The 16,300-nt window shown below is 40.8% G+C and overlaps 1 protein-coding gene across 4 annotated transcripts in view; it reads right to left on the minus strand.

Annotated features, from left to right (window-relative positions):
- Positions 1 to 5,691, minus strand: part of LRRC4C (leucine rich repeat containing 4C) — a 1,421,025-nt gene extending 1,415,334 nt beyond the window's left edge. For all 4 annotated transcript variants that reach the window (XM_070804074.1, XM_070804072.1, XM_070804071.1 and 1 more), the window contains exon 1: positions 4,843 to 5,691. The gene's annotated coding sequence lies outside the window, so the exon portion shown is untranslated. The remainder of the gene's footprint in view (positions 1 to 4,842) is intronic.
- Between the last annotated feature and the right edge of the window lie 10,609 nt (positions 5,692 to 16,300).

Genomic DNA, 16,300 nt, shown 5'->3' on the forward strand with positions numbered 1-16,300 from the left:
CTCTGAACGACTGGTCCTTCCTGTTTTATAGATTGGATGGCTGAATATCTAGGAGATTAGGTGAAAAGAAAGTGAAAGTGAAGTTGCTCAGTCGTCTCCGACTCTTTGCGGCCCCATGGACAGTAGCCTACCAGGCTCCTCCGTCCATGGGATTCTCTAGGCAAGAACACTGGAGTGGGTTGCCATTGCCTTCTCCAATGTGTGAAACTGAAGTCGCTCAGTCGTCTCTGACTCTTTTCGAACCCCTGGACTGTAGCCCACCAGGCTCCTCGGTCCATGGGATTCTCCAGGCAAGAGTACTGGAGTGGGGTGCCATTTCCTTCTCCAAGGAGATTAGGTATCTGACTCCAAATCTCTCCATGTCAAAAGCCAGTTCCCATCACTGCCACATCTCCTGCCATCATGATTCAACTCCGCATTTTAGTCCTGGTCCATCTACCCACCAAATGTAATCAGTGTGACAATCATCATGATCTATGCTGCCACTACAAATAAATACCTTACTGATACAACTTTCAAGCTTAACTCAAATTCTAGTCAGTAGCATCATTGCAACTGAGCGACTTCACTTTCACTTTTCACTTTCATGCACTGGAGAAGGAAATGGCGACCCACTCCAGTGTTCTAGCCTGGAGAATCCCAGGGACGGGGGAGCCTGGTGGGCTGCCATCTATGCGGTCGCACAGAGTCGGACATGACTGAAGCGACTTAGCAGCAGCAGCAGCAGCAGCATTGTGGACTAGAGTTTTCTGAATCCTGCAAACTTTATAAGGACCTGTCCATCGCCATACAAAAGGCTATTTAAGTTTTTCTTGTCCTTTCTGGATACCCAGTGCGCATGGATTCAGGTCATTACACATTTCCTAATTTTTTTATGAATTTAAAATTACATCTCCTATAAATCGGTCATTTACCTATACATGTATGCAGGCACATATGCACATACATGTACACACAAATACACAAAAAACTAAGAATATACCACAAAAACTACTGAGAAGAGGTATATTCAACACACATGAGAAACACCCAAATTACAATAATGCAAATATTGATCATCATCATGAAAAAAAAGATAAGCACTGCTTAATCAATTTAACTTAAAATTATACTGTTCACTCTGTTTTGCAGTTTTGAACCATACAAGAACTTATTGTTACTATAGTACCTTACATTTTTCTATAGCAATGTATAATTACAGGTCATTTTCTTCTGTAATATTTCATCATATTCCTCACAACAGCAAGTGAAGAATGCTTTTCTTAACTATATAGAAGGAAATTGGGGTCCTTTGAGTGACTTACGTACCATTAAGCAGCACTGTCAAGGCTTTAGTGACACCTTCGTTTTCTCAATCTGGGGTTTCCTTTCTCCTGATTCTAACTCCAGTTTGCACTCTTGGCCTCAACTTAGCCGTGGTTACTGAGTCCTGAACGGCAATGCAGATAAGTGAGAGAATTGACATGGACATTTGCAAAGCCCCTGTCCTTTTCACACTTCACTGAATCCATTTCTTCTTTTGTACCTTACTAGCAGACCCTAAGCAGTTGTTTTTAAGTATGAAAACAACAGAAGAACACATAAACACGTCTGTCATCACAGGGTGCATCTCCTTCATCCCAAGAGTCAGCATCTTCTTCTGTGAGCTAATGCTCTCACCCATCAGCATTAGCCCCCATAGCAGCATCAGTTCATGGAGCCAACATACAGCTCCAGACTGTTGTAATGACTCAGCAATCAAAGCTTCAAGTTTCGGAGGCTGGGTCCTCAACCACCTCCAGGGCCAGAGCTCTAAGAGCTCCTTTCCGTTCTTCAACTTACTGGGTGATCTTTCTGGCTTCCTTTAAAGGTTCTCAGTAGCTGACTTTCCAGCTGTCAGCTCTGTTTGTTGTGGAAGGAAAGAGCCATTCATGTGTTAAGTGCCCTGGGTTTCAAAAACACAGAAGCACTCTGGAGAATGTTGGGCCTGGCTGGTTCACTTGAGCAAAGATCCACAGAAAGGCTGGCCAGCTGACTGCGACTAAATGGAGAAGGAACTGGAATTAACTCAAGGCAACACTTTCCCAATTCATTCTTTTCAAAGTAGGACCCTGCATCTATTCCCTCTAGGGGACTCAGCCTTTTCTTTGGCAAGTCTGACATGCTACTTTGACTGAGATGGAAAGCTTCTTTGCTTTTCCTTTCTTCTTTTTCCTTTCTTTTCTGAACTCACTAAGCAGGAAAACCCACCCCGTTAAGCTGTGAAATACAACACAAAGCCGGAAAAGACAAAAGAAAGCCAGTGGATCTGGAGCCAGTTCTGAATACAAGTTGTCACCACCGTTGCTTGGACTGGAGCTGATAATGAAGACACAGTTACGGTTGCCCAGGTAGGATCAGGAAAACTTAAGTTCTGGGGAGCCGCTTTGCTCACCGCTTGAGCCGTGATCAGAAACTCCTGAGTTGGCACATACTCCACTTCTATTATTAGCCTAAAATCAGTGATAATGAAAGTGTTGCTATGGCTAGAAGTTTCCCTCATTACAATGATTAAATCTCACATACACAAAAGCCAAGATGTTATCCTTACTATTTTTTTTTTTTTTTGGAAAGATGGTGTTGAGAATAATCTATGCAATTAATTTTTACCAACACCACAAGTCTAAATATACCCAAACTGGGTGAGAATGTGAATGGGAGGAGGAACAGTCAAAATGAAATACCCTCAATAAAAAGAGGCACGAATTTGCGAACTTCCAGAATGGCATTTTCAGAGGGCTTCTCTTTATGCAGAACTGCCCTGACACAAAATAGATGACGTCAAACACTGGCCTCTGTACCTGGCACCGGCCACGTTAAGAGCTGCAGGCTAACGGAGAGCTGACCAACACGAAGAACGGTGATGGTCCCGGCAGACCTGGACAAGCTCCAACCCCCTGACACAACCCACAGGCACTTGCGGCATCAGGGCTTTGCTCTCTCCCTAGAATAGGAAACTTTGTGTTTCTTGTTTATATATGAAACTCGCCTTCAGGCTTCATGAGTACAGGGCTATTCCTAGGCTATTCTCTCCACAAAGAAAATGAAATTTTATTCAGGATTTGTCCTATATCGAAGTCATTTAAAAATAATAAAAAGCCCCATCTCTTGATAAGGAGCATGTACCTCGAGTCTATGAGTAACAGAAGAAAATACCCTGAGCAGAAATAGTTGGCAAGAAAGACGCATCATAAACTACACTGACAAAGTTTACCCATAGGCTTTTTTTTTTTAAACCCAGAGTACAGTGTGGAGTACGTATCAGTTACAGGATGAAAAAGGGGAGGAATCTTTTAACAGCTGCCCTTCTTTAACTGGTTCACAAATATTTTTATGCAAAAAACATCAAATAGATGACAGCCTATGGCAATACCTGAGTCTAATCTCATGTTTAAGTATATTTAAAAAAATTTTTTTAGCTTCTGGATTTTCAAAAAACTTCTTTTAGGAAAAAGAAATAATATTGTTTTGAATATGATCTTTCACATCTCCCAACTTGGCTCTCATAAATCTTTGATCATCTCTATCAATCGTCTCTGAATAAAATTTCTTACGTTACAATTTGCGACATATCTCTGTCCACAGACATCCTAAGAAACCCTTATGCCTGCCCACCCTGCCTGGCTGACAGTCCTTGTCATCTCTTCTATAAATAAGCTCACAAGTAAGAGTTCAAGCTGGCTAACATTCCATAAAATATTACTACTCCTTTTAGAAGGAACCATCCATAGGCTTTGACTTAAGCTGTATTGCTTTCACTTCGGGTCTCAGCAATTTAGAAATATATTTATGAGGGATTCTAACTTCTTGAGAAAAGCTAAGTGATGCCAGTACAGAGATAAAAATACTCACAGATACAGGAACACAGAGGCTATCACAGTGAAATGGTGTTTTGCTTTAATTAAATAACCTCAGAATGGAAACAGGTAAAATACTGTCTACGTTTTGCTTTGAAGGAAAGGAAAAAGAAAAGAAAAAATGCTAACCATGGGGAAACACTAAAGGGACTGAGTTGGCAAGATGTTTGACTAAAGTCACCTGAATTCTTGATGCTGCGTGTTTGCTTTTACAGCCAAGAGTAGACAATTAAGAGCAATTTGCAGCCACACTCCCTTCTCTAGGGACCACATAGGTAAAGGGATGTTCCAAAATGAGAGACACTAGTCTTAAACAGGGGACACTGCATACGGAAAGGTTAATGAGATGCAGGAGCAAGAGAATCAGTGCAAAAAAGAGAGGCTCAAAATACTAAACAATTTCCACTTTGTTCTCATTTGCTCCAGTTAAGAGCTCTCGAAACAGCTTTCTTTAGTCCACACATTCCTTACTCCTAGATCAGATTTAACTATTTAAGGAAAAAAAACATGCTATGGGGAAAAAAGTCCTCTATTAAGTTATCGTAAAAGTCCGGATTGTACCCCCAACCCCCATCCTCTAAGCAGACACACTTTTACGTTTAACTCAGAGCCCCTGCCAGTAGCTTTTTCTAATTTTTTCCCCTCAAATTTAAAGAGGATGTCAAAGAGGGAGAAGCCTAGAATTATTTTTTCTTTCCAGATTTCCTAAATGCAGAATTCACTGAAAATACTAGATGAATAAAAGGTGTAAACAACGCAAGAAGGATGGGGGGAAGGTGGTTATACAAACTGAAATAACCCCCTGGCATGACAACAGCTCCCAAATGTCACACACTGAGTTCTTCTCTGGGCATTACCACCTCTAAAAATGCACTTCTCAACTGCCTCCGGATTTCCAAAAACAAACAGGGAAACACAGACATTGCAGGAAAGCCAGGACCAGGACCCAAGCAGTCCCATGACTTACCTTCTTTATAGATCCTCAAAGTTCACCATGAAAATTTAAAATCCTCTAGTTTATCTTGCACTACTCTCCTTCCTTTTCTTCTTCTTTTTCAAGTCACACAGGAGAAAAACAATCAGTTTTCAAAGGTTCCATTGATGAGATCTTCCAGCACCAGCCAAAAAACGTGTCCAAGAGACTCCGCCAAAAAGTAAGCCCCAAACTCATCAAAGGCAACAAGAAGAAGGGGAGAGGGGAAGGAGAGGGACGCTGAAAGCTGCGGGGCGGGTGAGGGCTTGGGTCCCACGTACCCAGAGAATATATTCACGCTGGTGAAATCTACAGTACGATACACCTGCTTTGGCTGTCACACACACACACATACACGCACACACACTCGCGGACACTCACACGTTCTCCTTTCACGCAGAAGCAGGCACCCACACTCCCAAACACACACACACACTCTCACAAACCCCGTGTGATGAAACTGTCAGTAGTAACCTCCAATCGCTGCTCTGTGCTGCAGATGGTATGGCTCACGGGTTACCTTCCCCAGATCGGTGGAGGATCAAAAGAACATCCAAAAATCAAGGGGCAGCGGAGGGGGGCGGCCGGGACCAGGTCGATTCCGGATCCCTCTCCCCCAGGCAGATTCCGCCAGCCGGGAGCCAGTCAATCAGCAGGGGTGTCTGCTCGCAGGGTGCCCCGGATTATGGCAAGGTTATTCATCTTGATGCGCTACCTCCCCTGCCCCCAACACTCGGCAGCCTGCATTGAGATGATTACCAGAGCTGTGTCTGTCCCCGCTCTACTGCATTTTGCTCAGCCCCGTGCTGCTGCAAGTGAGGCACGGTGGAGGCGAGAATACTAATAAGGTGGTTAGCTACAGTTTCTTCAAGGCAGTCAGCGTGCAATTCAGCGTGTAGACTTCCCAGGGCTCTGTGTGTGTGCCTGCGTATCTGCGGCGAGAGCCGGGAATCCATCTCCGGCCAGAAGGCGAGATGGTTTGTGTCCTGCCTGGGAGGACCGTATCATCGGAATCATCACTGTCAGGCCACGGCATTGTCTAGGACAGTATTTTGTTTGCGATTAAAAAAAAAAAAAAAAAAGGACGAGGTGTTCATGATTTGGAAGCCTAGAGCTAGCGTTTGAATGAGAGAGAGAGCAAAAATAATGTCCAGGGAGAAAAATTAGCTTTATAAATAAGCTCCAAGGAGACGGAGGCAAAATTTTAACATGCCGCTGCCCTGGCTGTTAAATGGAAATACAAAGCAATTTCAAAAACCAGCTCCAACCTATAAATCTCGGAACTGGCAACAAGTATCTGAATTTGACTGATGGGACCCAGGATAAATGGATTCCTGGTAATAGAAAAAGTTTGCTCATGCATTCTGCTTCCTACCCATGCACCCAGTGTATGCAGGGATCTAGGTACAGTTCATTCACTTTGAATATGGATTTAGAGTCTCTTCTTTTATGGTCTTCCTCTAATACACAGCTTTTATCACCTAAGTATCAAATCGTAGGGGATGTCTGAGTGGCATTGTGTCACTATGGGGATTGTTTGATAATTGACAACAGTATTACCATACATAACACTCTTCCATGGAATGAGTTTGGAATTTTCCGGGAAAGAAAAATCTTATATCTCTTTTATTACTAAGCCTTGAAAGAAAATATATACAAATAGGCTAAGTGAATAATTCCTCAGCCTCCAAAAGGTTAACTTTTCGTCTTCTATAATTGAGTCTCATGTTAAATTACCTCTCTTCTTTTGATAAGGATACTCAGTGAGCTCCTTAAGGTGAATTAAAGGTAGTATCTGAATAAGTAAGCCTTGGACAGTTGGAGAAGGCAGGGAAGTGTGAATTATGGAGCACTGTAATACCAGGTGTTACCAGCAGATGTCACAAAAGCAGATGAAGGTAAAAGAATTCTACCAGTATTTACAAGCATTTAATTTAGTAAACACAGATTGTAATAAAATGTGCAACATTAATCTGAAGTGTGATATTTTTATAAAATGCAAAGGTGCAAATAATAAATTGAAACACAGCTTGCCTTTTATTCTTTGCCAAATGTCCCTCTGAAACCACTAGTTTACATAACTCTATATTAACACCACCACCATTAGATTTCCATCTAAGAATATTTCTAGGATTTATGACTTTTTTTTCTATAAAATACAGTATTTAAATATTTTCTAGCTTATAAAAGAGCAACTACTTCATTAGACCACAAAACAGATAAATGAGAGGAAGTATACTGGGTGACTAAAATTCAAACATAAGTGTTTATATAAAGTTTCTATTTTAAAGTTATAATTCCATTTCATCTTGATTATATATAAAAATAAGTTTAAAGGAATTATTCATGTTTTGGAGTTGAACATTATTAGTAAATAGTTTCACATAGGTAAAATATATAAAGAAATTTGATTGATCTTCATTAATTCCACTTATGTTAATATGTGAAAGATTTTTAAAATCTAGCATATCATCTTGGAGAACGCAATGGTACCCCACTCCAGTACTTTTGCCTGGAAAATCCCATGGACGGAGGAGCCTGGAAGGCTGCAGTCCATGGGGTCGCTGAGGGTCGGACACGACTGAGCGACTTCACTTTCACTTTTCACTTGCATGCATTGGAGAAGGAAATGGCAACCCACTCCCATATTCTTGCCTGGAGAATCCCAGGGACGGGGGAGCCTAGTGGGCTGCCATCTATGGGGTCACACAGAGTTGGACACGACTGAAGCAACTTAGCAGCAGCAGCAGCAGCAGCAGCAGCATATCATCTTGGCCTTTACTTATCTAATGCAATTAATTAGTACCCACCAAATCCCAGCTCTAATTGTCCCAAATACCAGTGCTGCTGCTGCTAAGTCGCTTCAGTCGTGTCCAACTCTGTGCGACCCCATAGATGGCAGCCCACCAGGCTCCCCCGTCCCTAGGATTCTCCAGGCAAGAAACAGTTTTAAACATGTGAGCATTATAATCCAGACAGACCTGGGTTCAGATATCAATTCTGCCTTATATCAGGTACTTAGTCTCTGTAAGCCTCTCTTTCTTTTCTCCTTTCACTTGCAATCAGGACACTAATACATAGCTAGTAGCATTATTGGGAGTGATGTAGGAAACAGAGGGGCTCCGGGTTAGACATTTCCAACTGGCTTCCTGTTTGCGTTTCATGGGGCACAAAGAAATGGGCTTCCAGGTGGATATTTACAACCTCTAGCATTTCTTGAGTCAAGCGATAGGTGAGCTCCAGGTAAAGCACTTATAATCAGCCTCTTGCTTACCCTCCAAAACGGAAATAACGACAGAAACAGGGTAAATAGCCAGTGTTTTTCTCTTGTAGTCATGACAATAGTCAAGGTAATAGTCATGGCAAGGATAAAGAGGGGCAAAATCCTGTTTGAGTAAAGGATTAAGGGATCTCTGCTTCCTTCTCTCTTGGGACAAGGGAGACACTACACACACACAGAAAGGCTCCTTGGGGGTCTTAAATCAAGGGATAATGCCAGGCATAATGAGTCTTGCTCTTCCCAGAAGCCTTCACTTTGAGATCCATCTTTGCTGAGGGATGTATGCACACCCAGGGGAGTGTCCCAGGTAGGTCCGGTGTGGAAAAAGAAACCAGATAATTGGCCTGAAAGAACACAAAGATCCGGAAGAGCTGACCTATATAAATGACTTAGCACTCCTCCTCACTAGGGGAGATGTGCACACCCTTTTTCTCCAGGGGTGCCTCTCTGCCTTGCTTCTGTCTTAACTAAACAAACCATTTATCTACCTGCTCTCCCACTTGTTGTTTTGCTGCCTCTAATGAAAAACTTTGTACCTACACTTATTGTCTCTGCCTCCATGATAAATGCATTTTCACTGGGGGCAAAGATCCAAGGAAAAATAACTTTTAGCTTCTAAGTACTTGCTGGTCTGGCGTCAGGATTCCTGGTTCTCACTCAGGCTACCCAGGTTCAATTCCTGGGCAGGGAATTAAGATCTCACTTCCCACCATTGCTCACTGCTTTCTCGCCAAGATCAGCAGGACTGGAATGAACTAATATTTATTACATGCTCTGCATATTTCCTGACACATTAATAAATGATCTACAAGCATTACATATGTCTTATAAATAAAGTATATGTTTGTTTCTTACTATCTTAGCTCTTTCTGGGCTACAACAGGTGGAATCATTTAATCAATCCTTTTGATATTGATGTATTTGTTTTTAAATTTTATTTTACAAATAGCTGTCTCAATATTGCTTTTGTAAACCTGGACCTGAGTAATATTGGATGACTTTTAACATTTACTATACATACATACATCCATGCAGTTAATCCCTGTGTCGAAGACTGACTAAAACATAAAAATCCCTTGATTAATTGTCTGCAATGACTTTGAATCAAACAGAATATTTAGAAAGAGTATCTGATGGCCGTTTATTACTTCCCTATCAAGACCTGCTTTGAAGCCAACAGAACCACCTATCACTAAAATATAGACACCTAACAATGCCCAAAAAGAGACCCCAGGAAACAAGGATAGTTCCTAAATCAACAATTTTGCAACTACAGATTATCATTTTTAAATAGGTGTCTGGATCCTGAATTTCAACAAATGATGATAATGTTATCAATAAATACTTTGCCAAGGAAAAAGAATACCAAGAATGTTACTACCATTGGCTCAAAATCTTAGGAGCTCCCTGGGTGTAACCTGCGGAGAAGGCAATGGCACCCCACTCCAGTACCCTTGCCTGGAAAATCCCATGGACAGAGGAGCCTGGTGGGCTGCAGTCCATGGGGTTGCTAAGAGTTGGACGCAACTGAGCGACTTCACTCTCACTTTCCTGCATTGGAGAAGGAAATGGCAACCCACTCCAGTGTTCTTGCCTGGAGAATCCCAGGGACAGGGGAGCCTGGTGGGCTACCATCTATGGGGTCGCACAGAGTCAGACACGACTGAAACGACTTAGCAGCAGCAGTAGCAGGGTGTAACCTGAAACAGGTCCCAATCACAGAAGGCAAGGGGAGATCAAAAGGAAGGCAAATCATCATCCATTCATAGGCGGCAACTTTAATAAGTATAAGGGAACTTACATACTTAGGAGGTCTGTCTAGGGCAGCTGCAAGAGGAGATTTTTGCAGAGATGGTAGAATCTTGAAAATTTATATGGAGTTTATATAACTGGGTTCAATCATGTATCTGGTCCAGATTCTCTCAACAACAGCTTACTCTCTCAAGGCTCCATCCTCAAACTGACTCTGACTATGGTAACAGTGCTCAGAATGAACAGTCCCAGGACAGGTGCTGGGGTAAGGGGCTTCCAAATCCCCAGGTAAACTGACTATCGTGATCTTTCAATAACCTTCTCTGACAACCAAAGGGAATCAGTTACATATCCATTCCCCCTGGGTGTCTTGAAGAAATGTGTTAAATAAAAATGAGATATACAGATAAACAAATCATCAGAGTGCCCATGACACTACCTCCAGCAGCCTAACAATCTACAGTAAGATTAATAATATTTTTAGAGGGTTTCCCTGATAGCTCAGATGGTAAAGAATCAGCCTGCAATACAGGAGATGAGGGTTCCATCCCTGAGTCAACAACATCCCCGGAGAAGGAAATGGCAACCTACTCCAGTATTCTCGCCTGGGAAATCCCACAGTCAGAGAAGCCTGGAGGATACAGTCCACAGGGTTGCAAAGAGTCAGATAGGATTCAGAGACGAAACACAGCACAACATTGCAAAACAGTTTCTTTGAACTCCGATTTTGGTTTAGAATTAAATACGTCTCCTCCCTCATGCAAGGAAAGCTGAGTATCTGTAATAGTCCCTAGTTCTAACCTGAAAACTGGTGTCTTACAGAGAACAGACCCTTAGGATCAATATATATGAATTCCAGAAGAGCAGGGCACTTGTGAGCACTTCCCTTCCCATGATTAGAAAAGGCTTCTCTAGTAGTAGCCGACAGCATTAGAATACCTCAATTTTTAAAAATGTGCCCAGTAATTTGGACTTCTGGACAGGATGTTTGGATTAAGGGGGAAGAAATGCACCTAAGTCTTCCTTAGGGGAAGATTCTAAATTGCCAGAATTGATCTGGGATAGTAAGTCAACAGCTACCATGTACAGTAAGTAAATGTGTGACTTTAATATGCATATGTTTTATTTTTTTAGGAGTCAGTAAAGTAAAAGAGGAGAGTGAAAAAGTTGGCTTAAAGCTCAACATTCAGAAAACTAACATCTTGGCATCTGGTCCCATCACTTCATGGCAAATAGATGGGGAACAGTAGAAACAATAGCTGACTTTATTTTTGGGGGCTCCAAAATCACTGCAGATGGTGACTGCAGCCATGAAATTAAAAGACATTTACTCCTTGGAAATAAAGTTATGACCAACCTAGATAGCATATTCAAAAGCAGAGACACTACTTTGCCAACAAAGGTTTGTCTAGTCAAGGCTATGGATTTTCCAGTGGTCATGTATGGATGTGAGAATTGGACTGTGAAGAAAGCTGAGCACCGAAGAATTGATGCTTTTGAACTGTGGTGTTGGAGAAGACTCTTGAGAGTCCCTTGGACTGCAAGGAGATCCAACCAGTCCATCCTAAAGGAGATCAGTCCTGGGTGTTCATCAGAAGGACTGACGTTGAAGCTGAAACTCTAATACTTTAGCCATCTCATGCGAAGTGTTGACTAATTGGAAGAGACCCTGATGCTGGGAGGGATTGGGGGCAGGAGGAGAAGGGAATGACAGAAGATGAAATGGCTGGATGGCGTCACCAACTCGATGGACATGAGTTTGGGTAAACTCCAGGAGTTGGTGATGGATAGGGAGGCCTGGCGTGCTGCGTTTCATGGAGTCGCAAAGAGTCGGACACAATTGAGCGACTGAACTGAACTGAGTATGAAAGGATCTTGGGGATGCCCCAGGGGACTCAGTGGTAAATAATCCACCTGCCAATGTAGGAGATGCAGGAGACTTGGATTCGATCCTTGGGTCAAGAAGATCCCCTGGAGGAGGAAATGGCAACCCACTCCAGTGATTCTTGCCTGGGAAGTCCCATGGATGGAGGAGCCTGGTGGACTAGAATCCATGGGGTTGCAAAGAGTCAGATGTGACTGAGCATGAGCATGCGTGCATGAAAGGATCTCACCAGCATTACTAAGAGCAAATCCCTCTTAGAATTCGTATGTGAAAACGTCGGTGTTCCTGCTTCTTTTAAGCACAGATTACTTACAGCCGGTCACCGTGTTTTGTTTGCTCCCTACATCATATACTATGACATAAGCATAAGAACAGGAACTTAGTTTAGGATTTGTTCCCTCCTTGGTAAAATTGGTTTGCTTGCAATCCAGATGTTCTGAATTAGCTTATGTGCCTGATACATTATGTTCTATTATTTGATTACATTCTATTATTTCATCTCTTGACATATTTACTAAGTTGGACATGACCAAAGCAACTTAGCGCATACACACAAGAATTGGACATAATTTTATTTCTCAAACTATTTAACCTTCTTTTTTATATCCAGAAATTGCAAGCTCATAGAAACGTAACATAAAAGCTGTGCTATTGGGATCGATTTCTCCCAGAGGTTTGCCAGGACGTTTATAATTACTCATTCTCCTCAATCCAGCAAATAGGTAATCGACCCATGTCACTTAACACTTAATACTTTACTATTTTATTTACATAGTATACAACTTCAAAGGAATTCTTTTTTCTCATTTTGTTCCCTAAAGAGAGCCTAACACAGCTCCCTCAAACTTCATGTACTAAATAATATTTTGTTGTCATTTCTGATGCTAGACGTAATGATTCAGGAACTTAACATAAAACTGATCCTTGTTCTTCCTTTCAACTTCAGTCTTTTTTTTTTTTTTTAATTTTACAATATTGTACTGGTTTGGCCATATATCAACATGCATCCGCCACAGGTATACTCGTGTTCCCCATCCTAAACCCTCCTCCCTCCCCCTTCCCCGTACCATCCCTCCGGGTCATCCCAGTGCACCAGCCCCAAGCATCCAGTATCGTGCATTGAATCTGGACTGGCGACTCCTTTCATATATATTATTCATGTTTCAATGCCATTCTCCCAAATCATCCCACCATCTCCCTCTCCAACAGAGTCCAAAAGACTGTTCTATATATCAGTGTCTCTTTTGCTGTCTCGTATACAGGGTTATCGTTACCATCTTTCTAAATTCCATATATATGCATTAGTATACTGTATTGGTGTTTTTCTTTCTGGCTTACTTCACTCTGTATAATAGGCTCCAGTTTCATCCACCTCATTAGAACTGATTCAAATGTATTCTTTTTAATGGCTGAGTAGTACTCCATTGTGTATATGTACCACTGCTTTCTTATCCATTCATCTGCTGATGGACATCTAGGTTGCTTCCATGTCCTGGCTATTATAAACAAACTGCGATGAGCATTGGGGTACACGTGTCTCTTTCAATTCTGGTTTCCTCAGTGTGTATGCCCAGCAGTGGGATTGCTGGATCATAAGGCAGTTCTATTTCCAGTTTTTTAAGGAATCTCCACACTGTTCTCCATAGTGGCTGTACTAGTTTGCATTCCCACCAACAGTGTAAGAGAGTTCCCTTTTCTCCACACCCTCTCCAGCATTTATTGCTTGTAGACTTTTGGATCGCAGCCATTCTGTCTGGTGTGAAATGGTACCTCACAGTGGTTTTGATTTGCATTTCTCTGATAATGAGTGATGTTGAGCATCTTTGCATGTGTTTCTTAGCCATCTGTATGTCTTCTTTGGAGAAATGTCTATTTAGTTCTTTGGCCCATTTTTTGATTGGCTAGAACAAATAATTTCACAATTTGTATGGAAATACAAAAAACCTCAAATAGCCAAAGCATCTTGAGAAAGAAGAATGGAATTGGAGGAATCAACCTGCCTGACTTCAGGCTCTACAACAAACCCACAGTCATCAAGACAGTATGGTACTGGCACAAAGACAGAAGTATAGATCAATGGAACAAAATAGAAAGCCCAGAGATAAATCCATGCACCTATGGACACCTTATCTTTGACAAAGAAGGCAAGAATACACAATGGATTAAAGACAATCTCTTCAACAAGTGGTGCTGGGAAAACTGGTCAACCACTTGTAAAAGAATGAAACTAGAACACTTTCTAACACCATACACAAAAATAAACTCAAAATGGATTAAAGATCTAAACATAAGACCAGAAACTATAAAACTCCTAGAGGAGAACATAGGCAAAACACTCTCTGACATACATCACAGCAGGATCCTCTATGACCCACCTCCCAGAATATTGGGAATAAAAGCAAAAATAAACAAATGGGACCTAATTAAACTCAACTTCAGTCTTAAATAAACTAAAGATAGCCTATGTATAGATCACTTGCTATTTGTGGTACAATTATTGCTTATTAGTTCTTCATTAATTTGTGATAATTCCTTATTATCCTTTTTAATATCTATATGAGCTATAGTGATACTCCCCTCTCTCAGGGCTTCCCTGGTGGCTCAACATGGTAAAGAATTTGCCTGCAATGTGGGAAACCCAGGTTCTATCCCTGGGTCAGGAAGATCCCCTGGAGGAGGGCATGGCAACCCATTCCAGTATTCTTGACTGGAGAATTCCATGGACAGAGGAGCCTGGCGGGTTACAGTCCATGGGGTCTCACACATTTCTGATACTGAAAATTTGTGTATTCACTCTTTTTTTTATCAGTCTCACTGGAGGTCTACCAATTTTATTGATCTTCTCAAAGAACCAGCTTTTTGTTCAACTGATTTTTTACTTTACTGATTTCTTCTCTTTATTATATAATATATATATATGCGTGTGTGTGTGTGTGTGTATTTTGGTTTCCATTGGCTCCTTTCTACTTTATTAAAATACAAGCACAGGCCATGGATTTAATATCATTCTTTTCTACTGCAAGAATTTACTGCAATAAATTGGCCTCTAAAATCACCTTAGGCTGCATTTCACAAATTCTAATATGTGTTTTCATTTTCATTCTGTTAAAAATAGCTTTTAATTTTGCTTTTGGTTTCTTCTTTAATGTTGGTTTATTTGTGTGCTATTTAGTTTCCTATTACTTGAGGAATTTCCATATATCTTTCTGTTATAAATTTCTATTATTAACTCTACTGTGATCAGAAAACATTCTTTGTTTAGTTTGCATTCTGTTACATTTGTAAACTTGTTTTATGGCCAAATTTGGCAAATGCTTTGTGTGCTCTTAAAAATACTGCAGGTTCTATTGTTGCTGAATGAATTAGGAATAGTGTGATGATGGTGTTCAGTTTATTTATACTTATACACATTTTGTCTACTTATTTTATTTTGTGTCTACTTATTCCATTATTTTAATTCTTCATTTTAAGTATGGGTTTATTTAAAAAGTGAATCAGTTTTTACTTCGTGTATTTTGAAACATCATTACTAGGTACATAGATATTGAAGATTCAATAAGTCCTCTGATGTTTTAACCCTTTATAATTATGAAATGATCCCTTTGTTCCTGGTAATAGTCTCTCTCTATCTTTTTAAAATAGAATCTACTTCAGCTGACATTAAGATAGCCACTACAGCTTTCTTTGGGTTAGTGTTAGTACCATATCTCTTTTTGCCTCCTTTTACATTTGACCTCTTTATACTTAATGCAGTTTTCTTTTAGAGGTAAGATGCAGCTAAGTCTTGCTTTTGTTCAACCAATCTTACAATATCTGACTTTTAATCAGGCATTATTGAACTATTGAAAGTTATTGGGATTATGAATAAAATCTAATTAAAATCAACTATGTCTTGCCACTTCTGCTTTTCAGGTTTCTTCTGTTCTTTGTTTCCATTTACTTCTTTTTTTTAACTTCTTTTGGATTAAATACTTTTAATAATTTCATTTTTGTACCATTTGTTGTTTAACTTTCTATATTTTGTTTTATTGTCTCTTTCGAGGGTGGCACAGTGCTTTAGGTTTTATAGTGCTACTGCTGCTAAGTCGCTTCAGTCGTGTCCGACTCTGTGCGACCCCATAGATGGCAGCCCACCAGGCTCCCTTGTCCCTGGGATTCTCCAGGCAAGAACACTGGAGTGGGTTGCCATTTCCTTCTCCAATGCAGGAAAGTGAAAAGTGAAAGTGAAGTCGCCCAGTCGTGTCCAACTCTTAGCGACCCCATGGACTGCAGCCTACCAGGCTCCTCCGTCCATGGAATTTTCCAGGCAAGAGTACTGGAGTGGGCTGCCATTGCCTTCTCCAGGTTTTATAATATATACCTTTAATTATCAGAGCCTGCCATCAAGTAATATTATCTCACTTCAGATACACCATAAATATATAATATTTTATAACTTCCTCTCTTTGGGACTTTATAGTATTATATCATAGTTTTTGCTTTTACATTTGCTATAAATTCAACAATACAGTGATATTATTATTTCAAAAGAGTCA

Source organism: Bos indicus, chromosome 15 (assembly GCF_029378745.1).
Source record: "Bos indicus isolate NIAB-ARS_2022 breed Sahiwal x Tharparkar chromosome 15, NIAB-ARS_B.indTharparkar_mat_pri_1.0, whole genome shotgun sequence".
In the NCBI taxonomy this organism is placed as follows: Eukaryota; Metazoa; Chordata; class Mammalia; order Artiodactyla; family Bovidae; genus Bos; species Bos indicus.